This window comes from Astatotilapia calliptera, chromosome 17 (assembly GCF_964374335.1).
Source record: "Astatotilapia calliptera chromosome 17, fAstCal68.1, whole genome shotgun sequence".
Taxonomy (NCBI): domain Eukaryota; kingdom Metazoa; phylum Chordata; class Actinopteri; order Cichliformes; family Cichlidae; genus Astatotilapia; species Astatotilapia calliptera.
Window position 1 is genome coordinate 11,227,422 of NC_137438.1, and position 27,198 is coordinate 11,254,619.

Below are 27,198 nucleotides of genomic sequence, written 5' to 3' on the forward strand. Positions count from 1 at the left end.
GCTTTAAACCACTTATAAGGTGGCAGAAGACTTTTATATTTTTATAATGAACATCTTGAAAACTGACATTATCTTTAGTTAGCTTGGCTCTTAGATTTAAGCCTCTTTCACAGAGGCCATGGAAGTAACCATTAGTTGATATAAGTCATGTCACAAATATATGAACTTTTTTTTTTTTTACACATGTAATGCAGCCCTGAACATTTGTAGTATTATCACCGTCGTTAGGTCCCTGTTGTCCTTCTTTCACACCTCAGTAGCTACAGTATGGGTTGTACTTTAAACAACACTTTTGAGAAAGTTGTAGAAGCTTTTTTTCGTCCTCAAAAACACTTTTGCGAGTAATTTATTTTAATTCTTTTTTTTTTCTTTTTTTTTTTTTGCTTGAGAATAAAACAGCAGAGATTCTGTTTCTCTTAAAGCCTGTTTTTCAACGAGACCACACAAGGACACAATATGTCTTCATATGTCTTCAAAGTGGCTCAAACTAGGTGTTATTTACCTTACTTCTGAGGGGTGTACTATCTATGGAGCAAGCTTGACCTAGCCTTCATCAACAAATGTTATCTAGAGATGATGAGTTTAAACTTTATCTGTTAACTTAGGCTGTCTGCGTCAGGCTCGCTGTGACACGTGACATTTAACTCTCCATTTGTGCAAACACGGACCTGATTCAGGCAACTGGAGCAAGTCATTTACAGTTTTAGAGATTATAAGAAAAATATTTGGCAAGAGTGCAAACCTACCATAGACGGTATAAAATGGGTGTCAAACATCAGAGGCCAGAATTAACCTGGAAAAGACGACAGTTGAGCGCCCTAAATGTATATTTATAACAAAGTATACTATATACTATAGAGTCTTCTGTATTTTACAATGTGTCTACAATAAAATTAATAAATTAATAAAATAAATGTATTGTATAATTACAATACAATCATTGCAACAAGCTACCAGAACGTTTCCAGACATTTTTACATGTGTATTTCCTACAATTTCCTACAAAAAAGGCCAAAGAGTCGTGCTGACTGATTTCTTTCATTTACTGCAGCAGCATTTCTTTTTGAAATGGTCCACGTAAGTCCTCAGGTTGAGTGTTTTTACCTTCACCATCTTGAAACGGAACATGACAAGCAGGAGGCATGCCTGACTGTGAAACCTCATGCTCATAGGCCAATTATTAATCCTCAGCTCTGGCTTTTAGAATAACTCTAATTTAGAAAATTGACTATGTTTTTTTTGTTTGTTTCTTTTTGTTAAATATGATCTGAAATTAGTGACTGGAGCCATAAACTCATCTGTAAAGTATTTATTGAGGTCAAATCATTTTCTTACAGACTTCTAGAGTTTGCCCCCTACTGGCAGTTAAACAGAACGCAAGTTTAAGGCATTTTCCTTCTGTCTAACCTTTTTAGGCCTGGAATCTAAGTCCATCTTTGATAATGTCCACATGCTACACACAATTCTTATTCTTATAAGTGAATGTATTTATTTCACCACTCTATTTTAGCAAACCAGCTGAACTGTGCTGGTCCTAAACGCCAAACTTGATATTACAAAGCAAGTTTTATGTTAGCTGGTTTGTCAAATGCAAAAACTCCAGTCAGACATAACGGGTGTCACAATGGTGCTCATCAACTTTTTGCTGTTAACCCAGGCTTTGTGCTTCAGGCTCTGTGCATGCTCATATAGAAGAGGTGCTTGACACATCATTTGACAAAATGGCCACAGTGAAGGCCACACACACTCATTTGCGAACACACAGGCTCGTGCGTAGAACTATTTTTTAACCACTAATCAGCCACAGCAGCTGCAGGATTTATCCAACAAAAACAACAATACAGTGCTCTTTTAATACGATATTTACTGTCAATATTTTGACAGGGAGCGTACAATGGTCCGGTGGTATCACATTGTACAGTAATCAGATGATTGGCAGCCTGTTTCCAAGCTGTGCAGCAAACAAACTCTTTCCAGAGGCAGCAGGTTATGTACAGCCAGACTAAACTAAATCTAAGCCCGTGTGATTCACCGCTGCAACAATAGAACATTTTTGTACATTTCCTACTGCCATAAAAAAACACTTTTCAAATATACACAAAGAGAATTTCATCAGGCCAAAGAGATGACATCACCTGTTACATCCTATCATATTGCTTAGGTACTGTTCACATCTTATTAGTTTGTGTGATTGGATACCAAAAGACAGTGTAATGAAAAATTAACTTTCCCAAAACATATTCTAAATCATTTAAGGAGGAGTGTTTACAAATGACAGAATTTACCCTTGATGTTCATCCAAACAAATGTCAACTTTTCAAGGCGTGATATCTTTTTTTTTTTTTTTTTTTGAATTACAGGCGTTTTGTGCACCATCAAATCCAAAACAAAAATTGACTTCAAAAGCAGCTTAATACATTATTTAGATCATGTTTGGCTTTTAGATCCTGTCAGTCTCCATACCAACAGCTCTGTATGTCCTTTCACTCCTCCTTCGTCTGACAGGCAGCCCTGTCTTCTGAGGTGCAAAATCAATCATTCAAAGAGGTGTCAGCCATGTTTTTTTTTGTCTTCTTCTTCTTCATCTTACTTTCATTGCTGTTCAGCCGGCTCCAGGAGATCTTGGTAGATTTCTGATTTCAGAAATCGTGGGTAACAGTCGTTTTCCATCAGGCCATATATCAGTTTCTGCGCCCCGTCGAAGCAATTTGGCCCCGGCTGAGAGATATTTTTACTGATTTCTTCTCTGGTCACACAGTCAATGTTTATCTAGGTTCAGAAAACAGCAGCTTTTATTTCACCCTTTCTTTCTGAATATATTTTTACATCATGTGTTTAACTGTAAAAGATAAACTGTTTAGTACTGAATAACAGAGAGTGAAAGATTTCCTTTTATTTGAATGTTTTTTTAGTAAAAGTGAGTCAAATCACCTCCAACCGGGGGTGATTTGTAGAGACACAGGTCTGACTTTGTTTACTCCTCAATTCACAAAAGCCATACCTGTCTAGGTGCACCAACTTGGACAAACTCAGTGTATATCCGTTTGGCAGCAATGGTCATTTCTGTCACTCTGGTTATTTTCTTGTACTTTTTGCAGGCCAGCCAGAAAAGAAGGTTCTCGTCACTGTACTCTGTCCTCAAGAAGTCCTCAAACACCAGCTGGCCAGCTGTGCAAAAACAACAAAAGCACTTTGAAATACAGACAGTTTCATTTCAAACCCTGAAGAAGTAAAGACTTGAATTTTTAAGGACCTGTGTGTTCAACTGCTACAGTTTTATAACTTCACAGGTTGGATTTTTTTTTTCCTCATCTGTATTACACCACAAAACTCAATCAGTCGCTTCCAGAGCTCAGGTAGCTGACATTTGTGATGCTAACAACTGCATATATAAAACAGTATATCTGGTAACACCCTAAACATACAGTAAAGGCACTTTAGCCTATTATTTGTGAATCATAACATGTCATAGGCCGTTACATGATTATATTTTCTTTTAAAAGTGTCTTATAGTGTTATATAAATTATTCCAAATTGTCTAAATTTGCTAGTGGTTTTGTGTCCATCAAAAAGTCTAGATTTTCAATTCCATAAATTATTAAAAAAAAACAAACCCTTATATTCCTCAAAAGCATGTTTGCTGGAATTATTATTAACTATGTAAGCTGTGGAAAAATTATGCTTAAATCATTGGTTTCACTTGTGCTTACTGATAGTTGTTACTTTGATGTCTTGGAAAAAAAGATTATTGATTAGACAGCTGTTTAAAAAGAAATATATTTGAACCATGGTTTGATTATTGCTGTGTGCTTTCACATTTATGCTATCAAGTGAAGTGTTTTTTCTAAAGGTTCAAAATTGTTCCAAAACAGCGGTGGGGTAGTGGAGGAGGGAGCCACGTAAACTTTCTTGCCTGAGAGTTTTACAAATATCATTTGATTGATAAATACATTGTTCACTACAAATACAGTATGTCACTGTTATCATGGTTTGGGTTCAAATACAGCTGCTGCCAGATGCTGTTTTCTTAGTTACCATGGTGACACAAATTTGAAATGCATCACTACAAATACATGTTGTTCAGAGACAGGAAAAGCGTAATAATTTATGCCCACAAAGACCACAAAATATTTATTTTTTAAAGTTTTTATATGACTGTTTCACAAAATGCCATGAGACCTGACAGAGCCAAAATAGGATCATTTTTAAACCATAACCACATATGGCAAGGTACAAGATAGAAAAAAAATCAGCTTGTTGAATAGTTAAATTAAAAATGATCTTGTTGAACATTACATTACTTTTGGCAGCCTTCCTAATCATGCTGCATCTGTAAGCTACTTTGCAACCCACCTAAACCTCAGCTCATCTATTTCACGCTATTAACTTTATTTTTGACTTCATCAGTGTCATGTCATTGATGACAATTGCTCTCTGTACTGAGTAGGGATGGGTACCGGTTCTGACATAAACGGTAGTAACCAGACCGAAAAGCAGTGCACATTTCGGCGCTTTATTTCGGTGCTTTTTTTTTTCCTGAGCTGTGATACACTTTAGATTCTAGCCAATCATTTTACGTTTCCGAGGATAGTAGGTGGGTCCAGGTATGTACGTTCTTTTAGAGCAGAGCTACAGATTAAAAATGCCCAAGGCGAAGCGGTCAAAAGTCTGGTTGTACTTCACAGCAAAAGATGCAAACTCAGCAGCCTGCAACAAGTGCTTTAAGCTGATACTGTGATACTGTCAAAGGAGGTAACACCTCAAATCCGATGAAACACCTGGCGACGCATAGCGTTTTTTTTAAAAGCCGAGAAATGTGCCGTATTTGATAGCTTGCTGCGAGACCTCACACCGAGCACATCTACTGCGGGTGTGGTGCCTATTGTCGGAACCAGAATTTGCAACATCCCCAAAAACCCGAAGAGTAGAGTCCTGGCCCCTAGCCCTGTCAGGGTAGCAGAAATGATGACGGATGATGATGGCAGCAGCAGCAGCTTCTCTGCGTGAGTAGCTTAATGTTGTTCGTGTGTAATTTACGTTGAGTACGCTAACCACGTTATTAAATTAACGCATGTAAGGTGAACTAGCAAACACAGCTGAACATGAGAGGTTTTTGGACCAATTTTGTGTTCTCCATTCTTTAAGCACCGGTTTGAGCACCGTTTAAGCACCGGCACCGTTTCAAAAGTAGCGGTTTGGCACCGGTATCGGATAAAACCTAAACGATACCCATCCCTAGTACTGAGGGAAGCTACTACTGCTCTCCCGACTGGGGAGGACTCAGAGCAGAACCAAATCGCCAATTATACAAGTCAATGAGTTCTTTTAGACTGAAGGTCTGAAACTTATGCTCTACCATTCCTGGGACTCTATCCACCTCTTTAGATGATCATTTCAGAGTGAATTAGCTTATTAGATGGCTATTTTACATCCATGCGCATCGTCATGATTCATCGCAGTCATTGCGGCTGATTTCAGTGCAAATAAATGAAAGATCCAAGATGGTAGCATGGACGTAAACTTGAAAATAACTTTTTACACTGATTTGAAGGATTCACATATCTAATCTACAGGAAACAGCAGCTCATTTGGACTTTTCTGCTATTTCAATTTCACTGTCTGTCACCAGAAACTTCTACCCTCTGCTCTTCAAAAGAGGCCTCTTTTGTTCACTGTAAACTGCTGTAAGCTCTTGAATCAGGAACAAGTTTTTCTGACGACAGGGACAAAATATTGGGTGAAAGCAAATTTAAACGAATCATTCACTTTCAAATTTATAAAGTATTTTAGGTAAATTTCATGAGAGCAACAAGCCTCCTCTGAAGGTTAAGCAATTCTGTATCTTTCTCTCACATTCTCCTTTCCTCCTAACAGTGCTCGTAAGCTCAAAGAAGGCAGTGAACAAAGAGACGATGCAGAAAACTGCCAGGCATTGTGGTGCATGTCTGGAGGCCCTTTTAACTTCAAAACCTTCAAAAACCGAACCCCGCGTGCTCTGCTTCTGCATCATATAATTGCACACACCAATATTTCTTGTTATCTGCTCCCCACACTCCTTACCTTTGTTATGGGCGTATTCATGGAGCTCTGATGCCAACGCAGGTGTTAAATACTCAGCTCGTCTTAGGGGAGCACAAACAAGCAGCTAACTGCGAGCACCAGTGTTATTCACAGAAATCGCTTTACATAAATCACAGCTGGCGCTCTGACAGTAATTGACAGGAAACAAAACACATCCAGAGGCCGCTTGTTCCCGTCTACAAATCACTCCATATCTGAACTTTCAATCACAACAGAGCTGACTTAAATTCGCATGAGACGTAAAGGTATATGAATGGCATTAGATTTTTTTTCTTTTCCTTTTTTTTCTGCCCCTGTTTACCTGTTTATCAAACGTGTCATTGCAGTCCTTCAAAGGGAAATGGAGCAAATGGAATGCGAGATGAAATTTATACTCTGGAGGGCAGTCAATCTTGATGCCGAAGACAACAGGCTAAAATATTACAGATGGGCTGAGTTCATTTCAGTGGAGTGATGAGAGACGAAAGGCAGCGTAAAGAGTGAGAAAAAGAAAGAACTTATCTGCCACCTCTGTCATTTTCAAAAAAAGGGCAGGAGTGTGGTCAGGTGATAGCCGCGAGCGGGTGCCGGCTTTATAAATGAATAAGAGTTGGTTGAAATCATCCTATCTACACCGGCAGCTCAGATTACGCTTCTTATCTCGGCCAGTGTCGTCCTCCTTAAATATATCTTCCAAATGGGTTTGATGAACTTGAGAGGAGAATATATCCTCGATCCTCCTAAAGAAGTCCCGAGGGCAATTCACCAAGATTTGCAGGGCCGAGCGGTGCAGAATTGAGAAGGTAGAAAAGAAAAAAGACAGAGAGAGAGGATGAGGAATTGAGAGAGAGCAGCCTTTGACAGGACAATGAGAGGAGTAAGTGGCCTTACTTTTACACTCCAGAAGACGGTCAAATGACTCCCCCCACGCCATCAATGACATCATTAACAGGAGCTCTGCAGAGCAAAATTGAAAAAACTTCATGAAATGTACATCTTGTCAAACAGACAGTGTACATTCTGTACAAAGGACCAGGGCACATTCACGTCAGAGATAAGCTGATAAAAAGTTAAATCCCAAATTGTACCTACTTATTACATTAGATTAACTAATTAACGTTTTATCTCTTAAACGTCACTTTTTAAATTAACTGATATAAATCATTCATATTGTCAGTTTAATAAAACTCCAAATGGGTACCTCATCTTGTCATATTTCCAAGTCTAGAGGATGAAATTAATAACAATGAGTAACATCTTAGCTGATATTGGCTCCTAATTGAATACCAGGTATCAGTACAGTGAATGACTTGATATCTGATGCCAAATATTAGATCAGTCAATGCTTCTCCTGGATGTGAGTTCATTCCTGCCCACAGCAGTGAAAGAAGTATTCAGATATTTTCCTTGCAATTTTTTGCTTTTACGTATCATCACAAAGTATGTCATAAATGCTGACTTCATAATGTAAAAATCATTGGTTTGATTGGTTGTCTATAAAAAAAGGAGTGCATGATTTCATCCCAGAAGGATGGGACCATCAGCTTAATCAAATGATACAGCCATGCGAAAAATGAAGTGCATATTTACTGTTTCCAAAAGGAATTTTGAGGATAAGTGCTGCACCTGATTAAATGATCATCATCAAGTGTGAGCATTTGTATAAAAGCATAAGAACCTGAATGCAGTCTGGAGCAGTCAGATGTGTGTTAACACAATGCCAAAATATTCCCTGGAGTGGATGGATGCCCCAGAAATTCCCCCAGAGAAATTCATGTTTAGAGGAACTGCAAAAAACCCAAGAGCTGCATCTCAGAGTCAACTGGCCTCAGTTAGCGTGTTAAATATTAAAGTTTATGACAGAGCAATTTGGAAAAAGCTGAACAAGAACAACAACAAGTATAGAAAGTCTATTCTCTCTAACAATAACTTGGCAGCAAAGGTTTGCAAAGCTCCATCTGAATAATCCGCAACCAAATTCTTTGGACAGAGGGACCAAATTGGAAAGGTTTGGTCATAAAGTACAACACCAAATCAAACACAGCATATCAGCACAAATACTTCATTGCAACTGCCGAGTACAGTGGTAGAAGGGTGATGATTTGGGTTTTTTTTATACTACAGGAGCTTGACACCTTACAGTCTTTGAGTTCATCCTGAACTCCTCTTTATACCAAAGTGTTCTAGAGTCAAATAGAAGCCATTGTGCTGACAGCTAAAGTTTGGCAAACGAAAAGAACAATGATCCCATTCAACAGCAGCAAAGCTTTCACAAAATGACTGAAAAACAAAACTACCATGGTACTGCAACGGCCCACTCAAAGTCCAGACGTCAACATGACTGAAACGCTGTGGCAGGATCTTAGAAGAACTGTGCATAAATGAATGCCAACAAACATCAATGAACTGAACCAACGCTGTAAATAAGAGTATGCCAAAATTCCTTTGCAACAACATGAGAGTCTAATAAATTAACTAAAAAAACAAACAAACAATTACTTCAAGTTATTGCTGCCAAATGTTTTTCTACAATGTACAAAAACATAGGGTGTATGTAGTTTTTCACAGAACTGCATAGAGTACTGTGGAAACATTTGAGAGATAGCCACCTGTCATAATAACCACTTTTACGTTAATTGTCCCTGTGGTGTTAACACATTTCACCACAAAGGTCGCAAAGAACCCAGGATGAGCGTATGCTGACTCGTGCACTGCATCCAGAGCCTGAGCTTGCTTGTAGCCTCCATTGACCATGTTTCTACAATGAAAGTCTCTATGGGCTTGTTTTCACCTTCGATTGTGTTTCTGGTTTTGTTTCAAACTTAAACATTAAAAGACTGATCTTGTGTGTTCTGATTAGCATAGAGATTTTTGTCAATGTGTGGGATTATAGCCCAAGGTTTATATTTCTAACTGACAATGCATTTCAACTCATGTTACACAGTGAGGCAAATGTAATGTAACCAGTTGGGTAACAAATAACTCCATTAAGAAATAATACAACATGATGTATTAAAAAAATAATATTGAGTAATGCTTCTCCTTCAGAAGATTCCTGGATAAGATGTAAAATGTCTTCAAAAAAATATCTATAGAAGTTCAGTTGCCTTTTTCTGACTAGCAACCCCAGCACTTCTTAAAGGAGGGTGAACAGAACAGTTCACTCAGAGGCAGGATAAAAGTCTGTACCTCAGTTTTAATTGAGTGTTTAGGTCAGTTGACAGAAAGAGCAGGAAAGAGTCAAAAGTCCAAAAATGCAAAAACTCCAAAGGAACCCCCCACTTTGCTGTAACTAAAATTGCAAAATTTAAGAGTCGTAAGCACACTGCCCACTAGAGGACAATGGGCTATCAGGCCACCCTCATAAAGTCTGTTGCTGATTGGTTGGTCAGGGACAACACACCAGTGATTTGCTGGAGGTTATGTTGTAGCTGTGGCAGTGCTCACCCTGTTCGTCCTTGCACAAAGGAGCAGATATTGGTCCTGCTGATGGATTAAGGACTTTCTATGGCCCTGTCCAGCTCTCCTAGATGAACTGCTTGTCTCTTGGAATCTCCTCCATGCTCTTGAGACTGTGCTGAGAGACACAGCAAACCTTCTAGCAATGGAACATATTGGTGTGCTATGCTGGAGATGTTGGATTACTCCAGATATTGCTTGATGCTGCCAGTATTGACCAGCCAAATACAAAACGACCCCAAAACAGTCAAAAAAGATGAGGAGGGGGACAGTGTCAGTGACCATTCTTTTTTGGGAGGTTGTCTCATTGCTGTGCCCTTAGTGCACCCGTTATTAATTTCATGAACACCAAAGCAGCTGAAACTGATTAACAATAACCTCGATCAATCAACCAGATTAATATCCCAGAAGTTTAACTGACTTGATACAATACTCATTAAAAAGTGCTGCTTTAAATTTTCAGAGCAGGGTATATTGACACATTGGATAGTTCACTGGTGAGGAAAAAGTGTGATAGTACACAAAGGGAGGAAGCAGAACTAGGAACAAAAGGACCGGGTTCATGCAGAAGCATTACTTTTATGAGAATACTTGTTTAGCCATTAGGTTACTCCCTACAAAACAGTTTTTAGGCTCTCCTAGATCCAAATTTGATGATGAAAAGCAGATAATACCATAATAGTCTTTTAAAATATCAATATAAAATGATACAAATGCAGGAAAATTATCAATACTGCAGTTTGGAAACAACAGTAACTAAATATCTTACACATGAGCTGCTAACATTATGCAGATGGCAGTTAGACAGCTGTGGGGACTGGGGGTACTAGCATGGACTGAAAAGCCTGTAAGTTTAATTGTAACTCATCTACAGTGAGTTAGATTTATGTCAGAAATCTGTTTTTTATGGCAAACCAGCAGCATCCTCTTGCCATTAATACACTTGTTCAGAGATTCTAAATTAGATGAAACTTTAATGATTCTTGTGGGCAAACTGGGTCGTTGCAGCAGCAGGGAACCAGATGAGAATAAGTCAGAGCGGTAAATGTTATTCAAGGAATTAAAGCAAGTGAACACGCTCAAAAGTAGAGCAAATAAATAAAAAAAATCAGCGACAGACTAACAGGATCAAATACTTGGCAAGACCTAGTCACGCTATCTGACATTCGGATGACATAAGAGCTGCTTTACAGATAATGTCAATGACAGATATAAATATTGATTGCAAGCAGGCAGGTACAGTAGCTTCTGCTCGTAGGGAAACGTGTGCTATTTATATCTGTGACAGCTCCTCAGGATTCTGTTAGGTACTATTTTTTTAATGCAACCTCCTGTATATTCCCACAGGCTCTTCTAACTACAACATACATATTCATAACCCGGGGTGGGCTTTCAATTACTTGCTGAATTATATAAGGCTTATAACTATTTAAAGTAAGTGATCTAAGGGAGCACTAATAGGAACAAACAGGAAAAATGGCCAAGATCTGACGGGAGGAATATGACGCACTGATGATAGCAAAGGTTTCACTTTTTATGCTCTTAAACTAGTCTGACAGTACAAAGTGGTAGAGCAAGGACTAAAGCGTCCAAGCTTTTAAGCGTAAAAGAAGACTTTATTCTACCTGTGTTAAAGAAATGTTCCAATAAATACTTGAAGATGAGCCTGCTTGAATGTTTTTGATACTGTTGTTACTGAGTTTCTCAGAAGTAAAGATGATATTAGAGCCACATATGCTCCCATCCAGATTTGATATCCTTTTAATGGAAGCTGTTGCATACAGTATTTTGGCAAGACAGTGCTAAACCCCATACTGGAGTTATTAAGAGGGCATGGCTTTGTTGTAAAAGTGTCCAGGTACTGAGCTGGCTGCAGTCCAGACCTGTTTAGTCAGACCTGACTGGGCACATCATGGAACGGAAAATATGACAATGAAGATCCAGGACTGTTGAGGAGCTGGAATCCTACATCAGACCAGAGCAGGACAACATTCCTCTCTCAGAAATCAGCATGCAACACAGTGAAATCGCCACCAAATTTAAAGTGAGCTGTTGTTTGTTATCAACAAGTAACATGTCCAACCTAAAACATCTGATATGTTTTATATATTCTCCTGTTCTCTAAGTAAAATCAAGATTTATGAGATTTAAAAATCATTTCATTCTGTTATTTACATTTTACACAGTACCCCACCTTTTTGGAATTGTGGCTTTTTGCTTTAGCTTGTGCTAAATTGGCTGATGCTTAACAGTTCAGGTTGGAACTTTTGTATGTATAAAGCTAAATAGATCTCATTTAACAATTTCAAGTCACCAGGTGGCCAATTACAGTTAGGCCTTCTATTTCTGTAGGACTAATATTTGAGACTGGAGTATAAAAATAAAAACTGAAAATGAACTGAGAAAATAACAAAGGAAAGTGCTGAGAGGAGCAGGTGCAGCAGAGAAGAAGCTGCTGGTGTGTCTGAAGCCACTGGAAGACAGCGCTCCAGAGAGGGTACGCTTTAAACACTGCTCTGCCCTGCTTCTTTATAAGATACACACTCAGAAATGTGCACATCATAGATGAATGTCCTGTGTCCGAGATTCAGAGGGTGCCTGGCAACCAGAGCTGTGAGCTTTTTTGGGGACAGTTTTTAGAGCCTCAGTTATGGGCATCATAATTTCTTTAACAGTGCTTGAGAATAATTTTCCCATATGCTAGGCTATAGAGACCTGTCAGTGTGGAGAAATATAGAAATCAAGAACACTTCCTCATGTCAGTGGATTTTTTTCTGTCTCTAGGATGTCATTAAGTCAGCAGCATCAGCCTGACACTGTAAGCCAAGCATTAGTACCTGGTGCAAGACTGCTCCAGGCAGCAGAGTCCAGCCTGCTGCGGCAAGCCAACATTGCAGAGTTAGTGTCACACACTTTTCTGCTGTGACAGCTGCCCAAATGACTGAGCATAACAGACAGATGCTGGAGACTTGTGTTGCTTGCAAACTAGCAGATTTCCCCCATATTTTTCTATCAGATTCTAGTTAACAGATTAACATCTGCTTTTGCTCAATTCTATGAAACATTTAGCTGCAAATTAATGCCCTGATGAAGGTAAGCATATGAACTAGAGAACCTTTTCTTCTTTTAAATTAAATTAGGTTAATTCCGTTCCATTCAAATAAGTGAAAAATGTAAGGGAAGACCACGCCGCCTTGTCCTTTAATGTGCATTAAGGTTGACTCGATAAGGGGAAAATCCTGGAAACCATTTTTTGATATGATGGGAAAGATTTTGACCCCATCGTTCAACAACAGAAGAAATAACGACAAAGTCAAATGCTGACAAAGTTTACTTGTTAATTAACAACTAATTTCCCCTATGAAAAGTAACTTTTTTACAAAGTAAGTATTTAGGACTCAATATAAAAGGTGCATTTGTTTTAGAAATTATTTTGATCATCACGAATCGTGAAGATAACACATTTTAAAACCTACTAATAAACAAAGGATACAAGAAACAACACAATACCTGGAATCTCAATGATTTAATTATTGTGGAAGAGCAGTATGGAAAATGCAAAAGAGACACACACACACAAAAAACCCCACAGATCACTCACTCACAGTCTGCATTTCTTTGCATCCTTAGCTCTGCTTTTCAGGCCTGAGGTCTGTCTGATTGCACTGCTGTGCTCTAGATGTTACTATTTATTTACTCAGATTAGTTCTCCAAACTCTGAACCCTCTGCTCAGTTCAGCTACAGTTCCCCGGCTGCCGTGCACAGACAGCAACCTGACGGATTCTCTACATGTCCATAATCTGCTCTGTCATGGCTTAATATCCCATCTCTGACCTGTAGTTATTCTTCTTTTATCTAACTATCATTGCTAGTCTTTATTATGATGTAGTATAGTGTTATGAATGTTAACTACTTCAGCTGTTAGTGAGGGGAGGCACTGTGTCCCTGTGTCTGGAGCCGTGCAGTGTAAAGCTGTGTGTTAGCTGGAGGAGGCAAAGACAGACCTGCTTGTGTTGATATTGATGCTAAACATCCAGAAGAAGAAGAGACGAGAGATGAGGGTGGAGGTGGGTCTCAAAGTAGCTTGCAGATGCATATAGCACATCCAATATGAGAAGCTGTCTTTACTTTTTCAAACCCTTTTGCTTTTTTATGGTGTTGACAAGATGCTGAAGGAAGAAAATGCCATATAAGAGATTAATAGGAAGGTGCAAACTGACAGCTTTGGCACATATTTCTGTTAGATAATTGTGTAAAAAGCTCACTTGTCCAAGCACTGTTGCTCTAAATCATTCAATTCCTAAAATTATTCATAACAAAACAAAACTCAGTCTAAGGCTGTGACATCTTTAAGTTCTGTTTGCAGTTTCATGACCATTATCAAGCAGGTCTTCAGAAGTACAGGACAAGGCATCAGAAGAAAGGCTATCCTAATGCAGGCACTCAGTTTTTGGAGTGCATCATATAGAACAGAGAGCACATTCAGCTCAAAGTATTCTCGCTCGTCTTTGGCCCTTTTTCATGTTTTCTTTGGGAGGGAAAGAGTGAAGGGAAAGAGAGCTGCAGGCATACTGAGAAACACAAAGGAAGAAAGTTCCAATAAAAACGGCACAGATCACAGGAGCCCCATCAGAAATACTTGTTCTCCAACTCGCAGACAAGAGAAAACCATCCGCAAAACACATTCCAGTTTTATTTTAGCAACATGTTTTCTGTATGGGCGAGATCAGAGAAACTCAGTCATTACCGAAGAACAAAGCAGACCGGAGGGGAAGTAAAACAGTGAGAATATTCAACAGTAACAAAAAGCTCACTGACAGACAACCTCTTTGTCTTGAAGCGTGAAGCCAATTTGAAGCTCATACTTACAACATGTGTTTTCTGTTGCCGAAAAGTATTTTTCTGCCGTTGTGCAGATAAGTGTCCTCCTTGTCGGGCTTCTCTTTCTTCCTCTGACTTACTTTACAGGTACAAGTCTGTGCATGTTGAGCTGCGCTACAGGCGTTCCCAGGGTTGACAGAAATGTCACTTTTCACTCGTCAGTTTTTAACTTAAACAGAAGCGAAGCCACAGGACTTTGGCACCAAAAGCCCACATTTTGTTGCTTTCCACAGATGTGTTTCTCAAGCTAGCGTTTATAGACATTTAGAAATGTGAATCATTTAAACTGAGAAAGAAAGATAGACCTCAAGCAAATCATTAGTTCCTAACTCCTCCCTGCTGCTGCATACCTGTTTGGCTAAGATTTTGGCCCTTCGAGACTGCCATGCAACCGATGTGAGAAATCTGTTGATTTAACAATAAAGCGCAAACATTTTCTTTGCTCATACTAAAAAATGGCTAAGATAATCATTAATGCTATTTAGTGAGATGAACATGTCCTCACTATTTGTAGCAGTAGGTGTTACGCTTTTCAGTGACCCAGTAAAATTTGCTTTATGTATTTTCTCATGGAAGCAATTGTGAAACTGTCAGAAGAACACTGGCCAAATTCAGAAATAGGAAACAGGAGGTCTGAGAGTTTGTGAGCCACAATTGGATATAGAAAATTGTACAAATGAGCCAGTATAATAGAAAGGGATCAGCATTAAGGCCTTAGGCAAAGGAGGGACACTAATGACAGCAGTAAATATCATTCCTAGTTGTTTAGGAATGGTTAAAATAAAAAGAAACCCAGAAGGTAATGCTTTAAGTGCATTTGCTGTCTGACAAAATGGCAAATTTCACAATGTGTGAGTATAATTACTGTAGATCTGTGTGACTAGTTGTTGCTATAGCAACATAATATTCAACCAAAAAAAGCAACAAAAACAGCAATCACTGCTAGTGACAGAATATCATACACTTTTCCTTTTTTTGCAGTATTTTGTAATACTTTGAATCCACTTTGTTATTTTATTGGTATCAACTGTGAGTTGTTCTTATAGGAGAGCTGATTTTGCTGATTTGTTGATTAAGGATTTAATTCAGGAGACACTCTCTTGATTGGACCTAAATGTTATAAAAGAAGTAAAATGGTTTTGAAGCCCATCAATGTCAGATGCCGTCTGATTGTAAAGGGGCTGCAGTTGGCACCAGTAACGGCCTTAATTTGGGTCAAGGATTGCCCAGTGTCTTGACGGACAGCCAATTGGACCCTAGAGCTCAGTGCTGGTGAAATATTTTGGGGTCTTCTACTTGACTTTTTTGTTCCATAACCATCAGGATCATTTAAGAAATTCCAAATGACTGTCTTACTGCCTCCCACCTGAGCAGCGATGGTGTGCTGCTGGACTGTATAATTGGTGTGTCACTCAAACTACAGGCAACCTGCTAACAAACAAAACAATCAAAAAGAGGTTTTCACTGCAGAGCTCCGGACCTCGTGCACTGTGGTGCTACATGCCAACTGCTCAAGTAATACACATTCTTATGACTGGTGGTTACTGGGAGGGTGACTGACCAGTCTTTAGGCCTGCATGACTGGGACTTTACCAGTTGATTTCACCGGCTAACAAGTAGATTTGCTGCCTAATATTCACTCAACAGGAATGAAAGCCAGTCCTAGATGAAACTTAAACCAGTGTTCTGGTTGAAAGTTGGGCAGTTTTTTACTTTCACCATGGAAACACTCCTAAGTAAGAATGTGTACATGAGTTGTTTGAGTTATCCTCCTTTATGTTTCATCCTGAACAACTAATTGGGCAGCCCAGTGTTTGTATATTTGTTATTTAAATGGCAAATCCACGCTGCCTCCGCAACGTTCCTGTGTTGCGACTGTCTAATCAGCATGCCTTTGTTTGTGAGTGGCCTCCTACACTTTTAATTATTCACTATATTATCCCCATCATCCATTCTCCTGACCTTCAAACCTAACTTACTTTCTGGCTGACAAAACTTTACTGAATGTTTGCACTGAGCGTGAAAGTACAAATGTATTTCTTAAATGGCTGTGAGTTAGTTAAATGTCACTCTGCCTTTACTGACTCAACCTCGTTTTATGATTTAGGCAGCTAACTATGCTGTAGGTGTGTTCTTACAGGCTTGTCACCTCATAACTATCGCGGTCTCTTTCCCTTGCATGAAGCAGGCATCTGTATAGGGAATAGGAAGCTCGTTGACCCAGTTCACTCTGAAACATCAAACTCCTTGGAGAAAACCATTGGCAGAAAGAGGCAGATGCTGAAGTATCAGGCAGAGGTTGGGGTGTAATGTCCTCATCTAACACGGAGAGAGAAAGACATGGAGAGGGATGGGGCAATGAAAATGACTGATGGCAGCACAAATGGCAGAGCTGTGATCAGTAGGAAAGAAGTGGAGAGGAAAAGAAGGGAAACGGGGGACAGCGCTGACAGCTGAGCGGGCCTACCTGTCCGCCCATCTCTCGTTTTCTGTCTTGATTTGCAAGTCCTCGACGGGACGCTTGCCGGGGCCAACCCGGAGAACAAGAACAGATGTCATAAAACACCGCTGCGACTGGGATTTGCATCTGTAATGACCTCACTGGAGATGCTGCGAGTATGACGTTCCCACCGCAAACCTGTCACATACGCACTCTGAGCAGTTTTCATCCCTGTATCTGCCAACCTATCACTATCACCGTGATGGAAAACTGCTTTTTCTTTTTGCCTTTCCCACCATTGTACATATCGCTTGCCTTTTCCTCATGGCCCACAGTCTTTGTCTTAAGTTTACTTGTAAAATCTTATGCAACATCATTTTTGAAATATAATTTTATACATATAAACTTGGTCAACACACTCTGCAGGTATAAGTGAAAAAGATTGCCAAGCAGGTTTACAAATCCGGTCTATACCGGACTGATAATGTTTACGCTTTAAGGTTGCTGAGCAAGTTCAGTGTGTGGAGATCAAAGGTTCAGATAAAGAGCAACAGAGTGATTTTCCAAGCCTGGCTGACAATGAGATGAGATGGAGTGGTTATATTTAAGAGTGACCCAGATGCAGCTGTATCTCCAGCTCCACTTTGTAAATCTACAATAAGCATATTACCTCAGACACTTCTGAGGAGGCAGAGTGGATTTCAGACATTAACACAGGTCACTGTGGCTGTTTTTCTATATTATTTTCATAGTATGGCATGATGACACCAGGTGTTATGTGTTATTGCCTGGTTTATGATTGGCTTATAAACTACGCCTGTTTCACATGGACGGTTCTTGTAAAGTTGATGTTTATACTTATATGCCATACTCTAGACTTATATTTGAGCTATAAATATTTTTACTATAAAGTTAAAATGGACAGTTATATAGTACTGGTTTTAAAGAACATATAGAGAGCCCAATTGGCAATGGTATAATTCATTAACCGTAAACACTGAGACTAGCTTGTGTTCAGATTTACTCCTCTTTTAGTTTCACTCTTATTTATATGTTATACATTGCTTGGTAAGACTCGGGTTCTAAAAGTAATAATTTATATTAAAAATGAGTTAGTCTCACAACCGCCACATCAAGTGCAAGTTACATGTATTCATTCTGTCCGATTATAATTGCGAATGCCTTTTACATTTCAAAAAATCATTTATTTATCACTTAAATTGTAGAAAAAGTGATTCGTAAATATAAACATTTAATCATATGTTGACAATAGGATGATTTTATAATAAATTAAATTAGCTAAAAATTTGATCGTTGTTATAAAGTGTTATGTTCATGTTGGTACATTCTAGATTTTCATGCAGTACTACCACTACTACAACTGTAGCTTGCCTCCACCAGTGTGTGAATGTGAGAGTGAATGAATAGTAGAATTATAAAGCGCTTTGAGGGCTCCGAAAAGCGCTGTATAAATGCAATCCATTATTATTATTATTATTACTATGAATAATAATAATGGTAATAATGGTGATTTTGTCCCAAGGTGACATTGGTACATCTCCATGTTTCACATTAACAAAATTGAAAGCTAGCAGGTGAATACAGAACTACATGTAGCTGCTTGAGAGCAAGATATAGTCCCCCAGACTGAAACATAGAAAAAAGAGACAGAGGGTTGAGTGAATGCTACTGTTAGTCTCTGCCTGCTGCATGTGTAAATATGCAACTTCTTGCTATCATGTGCCTCTTTTAAAGATAGTAATACATCAGTCTTGTATGTACAAATTCTTTTGTTACACCAAAGCAATCAGATAATCATTGATTCCACTCAAAGTCCAGGCCAGTGTAATGCAAATTATGTCTACTGACTACAATTAAGAACAACTAACATGCCGTACTCTGGGATTCAGTGAAATAAAAGCCCTTGCCCTAAGTAGATAACCTTGGCTTAATTAAATGAAACAAGACGCTTCTGTGAAATGTATTTCAATTATGTTAAACTCCAGTACATTATTTTATATTTTACAAAACACAAATAAATGTCTATATTTAAAGCTTTCACTTACTGGTGACGTCTTTCTTGCCCAGACAACACAAACAACTGTTTTGACTATGTATGAGCTGCTGAAGGACAGGTCTCTCATGCTTGCTCACAGGGCACATATTGAACAATGGGAATATAACAGTTTTGCATGGAGAGAACATCTGCTTAGAATTTATTCATCAAGGTCCGTCCTAAATAACCCACCTTTGCTTATAAGAGCCAGGTAATTGAACTGTACATACCCATATTCATTTGCATAAACCATTAACGTAAGATGCCAGTAATTTGGTAGATGAAGGCCACGGGAGGCCCACATCCAGCCTAATAACACCCTTGGATCACAACAAGCTATTTAAAACTACATACACAGGTAATTTAACTTTGGTATCCAGCGTGCAAAAGTCTTGAGCCACACCTCACGCCTTTTTATTTTGTTGGAAAATGGGTGGAAAGATTTATTGAAGCATGTACAAGAAAATGTAGTTTATACAATAAAAAACAGAGTTTCTGGATCAAAATCTGACGGCACTTTTATGTTTTAATAATTCTATGAATTTTCAAAGAGTCCCAACCCCACTGCCTCAAATGTAGCCCCAAATCAAGACAGAGCCTCAACTGTGTTTACAGGATGGACACACTTACAGAGGTATTACTGTTATACCTCTCCCCTGACCCTCTCTGTACATATTGACTGTGAGTTTAACCAAAAATTTCAAATTAGCATTCATCACCGACTTGTTGCTGCTGATTTTCTATTCAGTTCTTGTGTAATTTTGTATGGCCCAGCCTTTCCTCCCTGTTTCACTTCCTGAAGATGGTTTCTTGACAGCCACATATCCATTGAGACTATTTCCAAGGAGGCTTCAGTGAACAGTAGATTGATTAACTGAAAGGCCAGATGTATCCCTCAAATGTCCTGTGTCAGGTGTTTCTGGATTTCTGTTTTGTAAGGACAAGGCTTTCAGATACCGTTCACCTGCTGTAGATACTTTTGTAAGCCTGCCACTTTTTCTTTTGTCATCCACTTGTCCAGTTTCCTGAAATTTTTAGAGATACAATTTAAAATTGGTTCTTTTGTCTGCTGCTATGTGTAGACATAACCCTGTCAGGTGCCTTTTTTACGCTTGAATGATTTATAGGTCAAGAACTATTGCTCAAGATCATAGAAACAACAGGAAAGTCTGGCTCCATGGAAGCAACCTTTAAAGAAACCTTTTTGCACAGTCCTCTTATTGGCACATTTGCTTTAAAGCAAAAGCAAACATTTGAAATGATTTGGACTTCTTCTTCTTCTTCTTCTTTTTTTTTTTTTTTACATTATTTACACCCAAATCCACGAGACAATCAGGGAGACCAGAAAAACTCCTTTTCAGATATATTTAGAAATAAATACAAATACAAAACACTGTGTTTATTTTAAGAATGCCATTAAGAACAACAGAAATAGACATGAAGATGTAGGAAATGCTGCTGTATTATAATTAACAGAAATGCCTTCAGAATGAGGAGGCTATAACTCTAATATTTTAAACAGAACTGTCGCATGAAGCTGTTGCAGCTTATGCTGCAGTATAAATAACACAGACAAATGATGTTTCTGGGAACAGCTAATGGCATCATGCTCATCAGTAGTGCACAGTATAACCACATGTAATAATGTTTAATTGCTTGATGTGACTGTAAATAACTGCGAAAGGCCAAAATACATCACTGGCTGGAGGTTGTATTTCCTGGAGTGTTAGAGGATTTTTTTTTATGTCAGGGCATGAAGTTCTGTTTTACTAAGTTAACAGTGGGTTTCCAAGTTTGTGGCAGCAGTTTGGAAAAGTGCATTTTGTGTTTTAACAAGACATCATCCCGAGCTCCAGTCTGTCTTCATGAAGAAGCTGCCAATCCGGGATAGTGTCGAAGAACTTGACTCCACTGCTTACAGTCTCGACCTCACTCTATTCAACACCTTTGGGATGAACAGGGATGCTGGCTGCGAGCCGAGTCTGGCCTCGCTAATGCTCTTTTGACTGAATAGCAGAAAATCCTTGGAGTCGACGAAGACGTTTTCGTCAACGCTGGGCGAAAAGTCCTCTCAGGAATGCTGTTATGGCAGAATCATGTTGCAAATGCGAGCTGTTTAACAATGAAACGTAGGACGAATGCTCAGGTGTGTGCATAGCTTTGCACAGTATCTGCCTTTTGACAAAGTTTGAGCTCAGATGAAGTCAGGGAGATGGAAAAATGGAGGCAGAGGCTGGGGAAATGAATTCAAAATCTGCATAAGTGAACAATTTAATTGTAATTAACTTCTCTTAGAACATAAATGGTCTGGGATTTTAATTTCTAATCAATTTAATCTCCCTCTGCATCTGTCTCGCACTTGTTGTCCCTCTGATTACAGATGGAGAGCAACACAGAGAGTTGATTAGCCTTCCTCACCCCTGTTTGGCTGTGTCACCCCTATTCTCTAATTACATTACGTTTGACAGAATGCTCACGGGGCACGGCCTATCCAGAGCGCTGTTGGAAATACACGCGGCTTTGGGTGTGATGTAAAAAAGTCAAGACAGTGACAAAAACAGGAAGCAACACACAGATAGGAAAAAATATAATTTCTCTGTTTGTGCGTCTGGAGGGGAGAATCTCGTTGCCGCAGGCCATGAAAGTACATCTCAGAAGCCCTCACAGCCTACAAAGGTTTATTTATTTTTTTGCCTATTTTAATGCAATTCTGCTGTGAAGCGATAAATAACACCCATGCGGAGCATTAAAAGATGGTATAACAGAACTATTGCAGCTGCTGTGAGGATCAGGAGTGAAAACCTGAGTTGCAGGTAGGGTAAATAAAGCTCTCTGCTGGTGTTGACGCTTTTATATCTTTTTTTTTTTTATGTTTCCTATGGTGTTTTGTAGATGGTACAATACAGCTCCACTGTGGGGAGCTGTGTCTCTGCGTCTGCTCTGTCTCGCTCTGGCTTCCTTTCTGTCTTCCCCTCTGCCTGTCTGTCTCTCTGGCACATGGCATCATATGCAGTGGCTGTGGGCCGTTGTTCCTCATGTTAAAAGCTCAGCTGGGAAGTCTGAATCCCTCGGACTAATGCTCTGTGGCCTCGGCGTTTCACAGCTCTGTAGCTTGGAGTGACCATTTGGGCGAGGGAAGCGTGCACGTGTGTGTGGCACATGTGTCTGTTTGGGTGTTTTGCTCTTTGCGTGTGCTAATTCTTTAATTTACATTCATCATGCAGAGAGATGAGACAGCTGTCAAAGTGAATCTGAAATGCACATGTGTGTGTGCATGGCGGTAGTTAGGCTATGTGTGGTGGGAGTAATCTCTCTGTTGGTCTTCATGCATATGTAATTATCCTCTTCTCTGTAGGCAGAGTTTGCATTAGTATGAAAAAGGTGCTTAACTCCAAATTAGTGACTGCATGGCAGGTAGCTTTTATGGGCAAGAGGTGTTTTTGTCTTGTTTACGAAGATGAATGGTCAAATACAAATACAAGACCAACTATTAATGGAATCTCATTTGCAAGCACACCTCTCTGCGGGACAGCTGAAATGAGTTATTCTTTTTCTTAACATTTTTGCAGTTGCCTGTGATTTATTATCCTTCTCACATTGACAAACAAACTCACCTGAGTTCTTTAACATCATGTTTCCTTATAACAGCTATGTTTATAACACTTCAGCATCATTATTCAATCTGATAATAAGAAGACATGCCAAGGAGGTGAACGAATTAAACGATCACGGCACAGGATCTAACGAGGTTTCAGTATTCTAGCGATTTAGCAGACAGGGAGAGTCGAAGATAACCTGAGTGAGTCTGAAGGTTGTTAGTCCTTAGGGGTGAGACAAACCTTTGGGGTCCCACACCTAGCTCTAGTTGTACTGCCACATGGGGGGCAGTGTCAAAAATATGTGCAACAAACTTCTTCTAATATGGGCTCCATTTGTTTGTGATTGTGTTGATGTGTTCCCTGAGCTAATCACCTGCCTTGGAGAACACCAAGGGGAAATATGATGGGGAAATAATGCCTTTGTAGACGAGTAAAACCAAGTGTTAAAAAAATCATCTCAGCTTTTTTGTCTTTGATGTTTTGTATGTTTTTGTTTTTTAACCAATCAGCACTTCACCTACACTGAACATAAACGCCATTGAGTGAAACGCTATTGTCTTCTCGGAGAACTGCATGCAGGTTTCCCCAGCTGCTGCACTGGTTTCTTCCTTTAGTCCTTCTCTTTGTCTCCAATGAGCTTTGTAACTTGGGGCAGGTGGGGATGCAGGTGAATCAATCTTGTTAATATTCGGGCAAAGCTCCACAAAAACATGCCGCTAAAGTCCCCATAGTGCAACAGATCTGACTGCCTCTGATGCAATGGCATAGATCAAGGGTGCTGAGCATGCAGCCAGCTAGCTAAAGGGTCAAATCTCTCCCACTGGATGGATTTGTAAAGTGTGACAATCAAAACAAAGTTATTATTAATTACCATAAACTCCAATATATATTTCATTTTCCAATGAATGGAAAATGGAAGACATGCTGAAAACAGTATCACAACACAGACTGAAAATCTATTTAAAAAAATGAAAATGTATTTTTAGACATCACTAAGATGTATAAATAAAAAAATAAAATAATATTTTTGCTTAGTTCAGCTGGATTCAAACAGCAATGAATATCACCTCAGGAAGTAAGAGACACATTCTACAGCTAGCAGTTCAATATTCAGGCCAAAGAAATTTTTTCACAGTAACGTATCCAGGATGTCACCACTTGTCAATCATTTCTTTGCAGTTGCTCCAAGTTTCTTACCGCTTAGTTTAACATGCCAGTCGCCCCCCAAAAAAGTCCCGAAGCCAGGTATGTTCATGCTGTGGTCAGAAGTGTCACTATGGCAACACTCAGTGATGCGCATCAGGCAACATTGACTTTGACGGTCTTAATCAACACACCAAGTTTGTCCATATTATTTTCCAAACACCTCATTGTTTGAGCACCTCTAGCACTGAAATCCAATTCCTCTGTAGTTTCTCTGGGATTACACGACTCACTCGGGGTAGTAGATCTGGAGTCCGGCAGAGCAGTCCGACCCATTCCACATCAAATTTGGCTCAGTTTATGGTCTCGATTGCCTGATTCGACTCTTATTTATTACAACATCCCGCCAATTTTTTAATGATGGTCCTGTTTAGAATAAAACAAAAGTTGTACTTCAGAGTTTACCTACTTTTGCATTGAAGAGCTGCTACTGTATGAATGTGCATTGTCCTCATTTTCCAACATAACCCATGCTCTGGTTTCATTCACACAATTTTAGGTGTGCAGAGAATTTGAAACAGGGTTCCTGTTACATAAAAATGTACCGTCTCGAACCTGTGTCTGAAAACTGTAGTAGCAAAGTAACACTACAATAATTTGAAACTTTGAAGCAGCTCCATCAGATGCAGATGCATATTTTGGGGGGGGCGTTTCAGCAGATAGCTCACTTCCTGGTCCATCAATCCATTCTTCAAAAAAGCTGATTAATGTATGTAGCCAAGTGAACTAATACTACGCACTTCGGGATCAATTCATTGAAGGTGTGCATGCCCCAAATCTTCGGCATGAACTACGTAGGCTCACTAGGGACAAGCCTGAGTGTAGTCTCTTTGATGTTTGAGAGGAGGCAATCATGTGGACTATGGAAGATCGTCCACGCAGCACTGATGTAGCCAGACATAGAAATATAGTGAGTGACAGGCCAGATAAAAGCTGTGAAAAGACAACCTCCACCAGTGATGTACAGACAGAGTTTACCATGGCTCTGCAAGAGATGGTTAAAATAATCACACAACAGGGTAAAGCCATAGGGGAGTTAACTAATGCAGTGAGGGAGCTCACAAGACAGACTGCCAGTTCTGAAGACAGTAGAGGTGTTAAAGCTAAGCCCAAGCCTAAGTACACTAGAGAGGGTCAGCCTATTTGTCTCCGATGTGAAGGGGTGGGACATATGGCCAGACACTGTAATGCACCCCGACAACCTACGAGCCAGTCTGCAACCATGCCCAGTTCACCGCTAACGAGCACTCACCATTGCTATGAGCCGGGCAATGCGAGGCAAGTCAGAAGGCTCAAAGGAAGCTCTAACCAAGGAACATTTTCTAGAACATGCTGTTGGTCAGTGCCCTGAAGTAGATATCCAGATAGGTGGTGTATCCCTTAGATGTCTGCTTGACACAGGAAGTAATGTAAGCACTTTGACAGAAAGCTTTTTCAGAAATCATCTCCAGGGAGAAGATGAAGATACGCACTGTACTGCCAAGTGGCTTAAAATCACAGCAGCCAACCAGTTGCCACTGCCCTATTTAGGCTATGTAGAGTTAGATGTACAGGTCATGGGGCTCACTATACCTGAATGTGGTTTTCTTATAATCAAAGATGATAAAGCAGAAAGAGACAATCCCAAATGGTTGGATTCGTCATCCCATGGCATTATAGGGATGAACATTGCAAAACAATGTAGACAGTTAGTACTCTCAGAGTTTGACACCACTCTAGCGGGAGAGCTGGAGTCCAGCTGGAGGAAGGCCTGCCACTGCGTACAAGCTGCTGAGCTTGTGGAAAAGGTGTCTACTGCCCGTGTTGCAAGCAAACACAAAGTGCGGGTGCCTGCCTCATCCCTGACCACTGTCTATGCAAGGGGCCATGGCAAGCAGTTTGGTAGCGCATTGGTTGAACCAGGGAATGTTCAGCTCCCAGGTGGCTTATTGGTGATCCCAACTCTAGTGTCAACTAACAGCCTGGTATTCCCAGTACAGGTGATGAACATCTCACAGGAGGATATCTGGCTTCCACCTAAGGCTAGACTAGGCATTATTAGTCCTGGCCGCTGCATTGAGGGTGACCCATGCGAGGTGAAATTTGAGCGCATATCTGCCAACCACGAGGAGGTGACTCTTAACCAAAAGGACTGTCAGGGGGCCAACAGCTGCGTACAGGACTTATTGGGAAGATTACACATACTGTAGGTGGCACACCAGGACAACAGGTCGAGGTCAGAACTTTTTTGAAAAGGTATGCGGATGTTTTTGCACTTCATGATGAGGATTTGGGGTACACTGATCGTGTGAAGCATGAAATTCCTGTTGTAGATGAAGCCCCTGTCTCTCAGCCATACAGGCGCATTCCACCAAATCAGTACAAAGAGGTCAGGGAGCACATTTCTGAACTGTTGAGAAAGAGGGTGATTCAGGAGAGTTTGAGTTCCTATGCTTCACCAGTTGTTCTGGTAAGCAAGTCAGATGGGAGTCTTAGACTGTGTGTAGACTACTGCAGACTAAATGCGAAGACCAGGCGTGATGCATTTCCACTCCCTCGCATTGCGGAGAGCCTGGATGCCTTGAGTGGTGCAGAGTTCTTCTCAATCATAGATCTTGCCAGTGGCTACCATCAGGTAGTGATACATGAGAAAGACAGAGACAAAACAGCATTTACCACACCATTTGGCCTGTATGAATACTCAAGGATGCCTTTAGGGTTATGTAATGCCCCCGCGACGTTTCAACATCTTATGCAGGCCACAATGAGTGATTTGGTCTTTCAGATTGTGTTGATCTACTTGGATGATCTGCTTGTGTTTTTATCAACATTCCAGGATCACATTGTGAGACTGGAGACTGTTTTGAAAAGGCTGACGGATACGGGGCTGAAGGTTAAGGTTGAAAAGTGCCATTTTCTCCAGCCCAAGGTCAAGTTTCTCGGTCATGAAGTGTCGGCTCAGGGAAAAAGCACAGATCCTGTCAAGATAAGCACTGTGGAAAAATGGCCCATTCCTAGTACTGTGAAAGAGCTAAGGTCCTTTTTAGGATTTTGCAGCTACTATAGGAGATTCATTGAGGGCTTTTCCCAAACTGCGGGGCCACTCCATGATGTAGTGAATGTCTGTGTTAAGGAGATACAGTAAGTCATGTCAGGGCTAAACAGCTTTTTGCTTCAGCCTGGACACCGCAATGCTTAAAAGCTTTTGAGTTGCTTAAGGAAAAGTTGACTAGTGCCCCTGTTCTAGGCTATGCTGACTTCAGTCTCCCTTTCACGCTGGAAACGGATGCTAGCAGTCTTGGATTAGGCGCTGTCCTGTCCCAGAAGCAGGGGGGAAACTTTAGCAGCATGAAGCTCAAACTCCTAGCGTTAAATTCAATTCAATTCAATTTTATTTATATAGCGCCAAATCACAACATAAGTCGCCTCAAGGCGCTTCATAGATACAGAGAAAAACCCAACAATTAAAGTGGGCAGTGACAGAAAAATTTAGGAGTTATCTGCTGGGGTCCAAGTTCAC

General features: G+C 40.0%; 1 long non-coding RNA gene across 1 annotated transcript; it reads right to left on the reverse strand.

The window, feature by feature from the left end:
* Positions 1-1,294: 1,294 nt before the first annotated feature.
* On the reverse strand, positions 1,295-14,679 carry LOC113009589 (uncharacterized). Its single transcript, XR_013902904.1, has 4 exons — positions 14,390-14,679; positions 6,952-7,017; positions 3,002-3,168; positions 1,295-2,769 (listed from the first exon to the last, which is right to left on the reverse strand). It is a non-coding gene; the product is annotated as an uncharacterized LOC113009589 (long non-coding RNA).
* Positions 14,680-27,198: the final 12,519 nt, after the last annotated feature.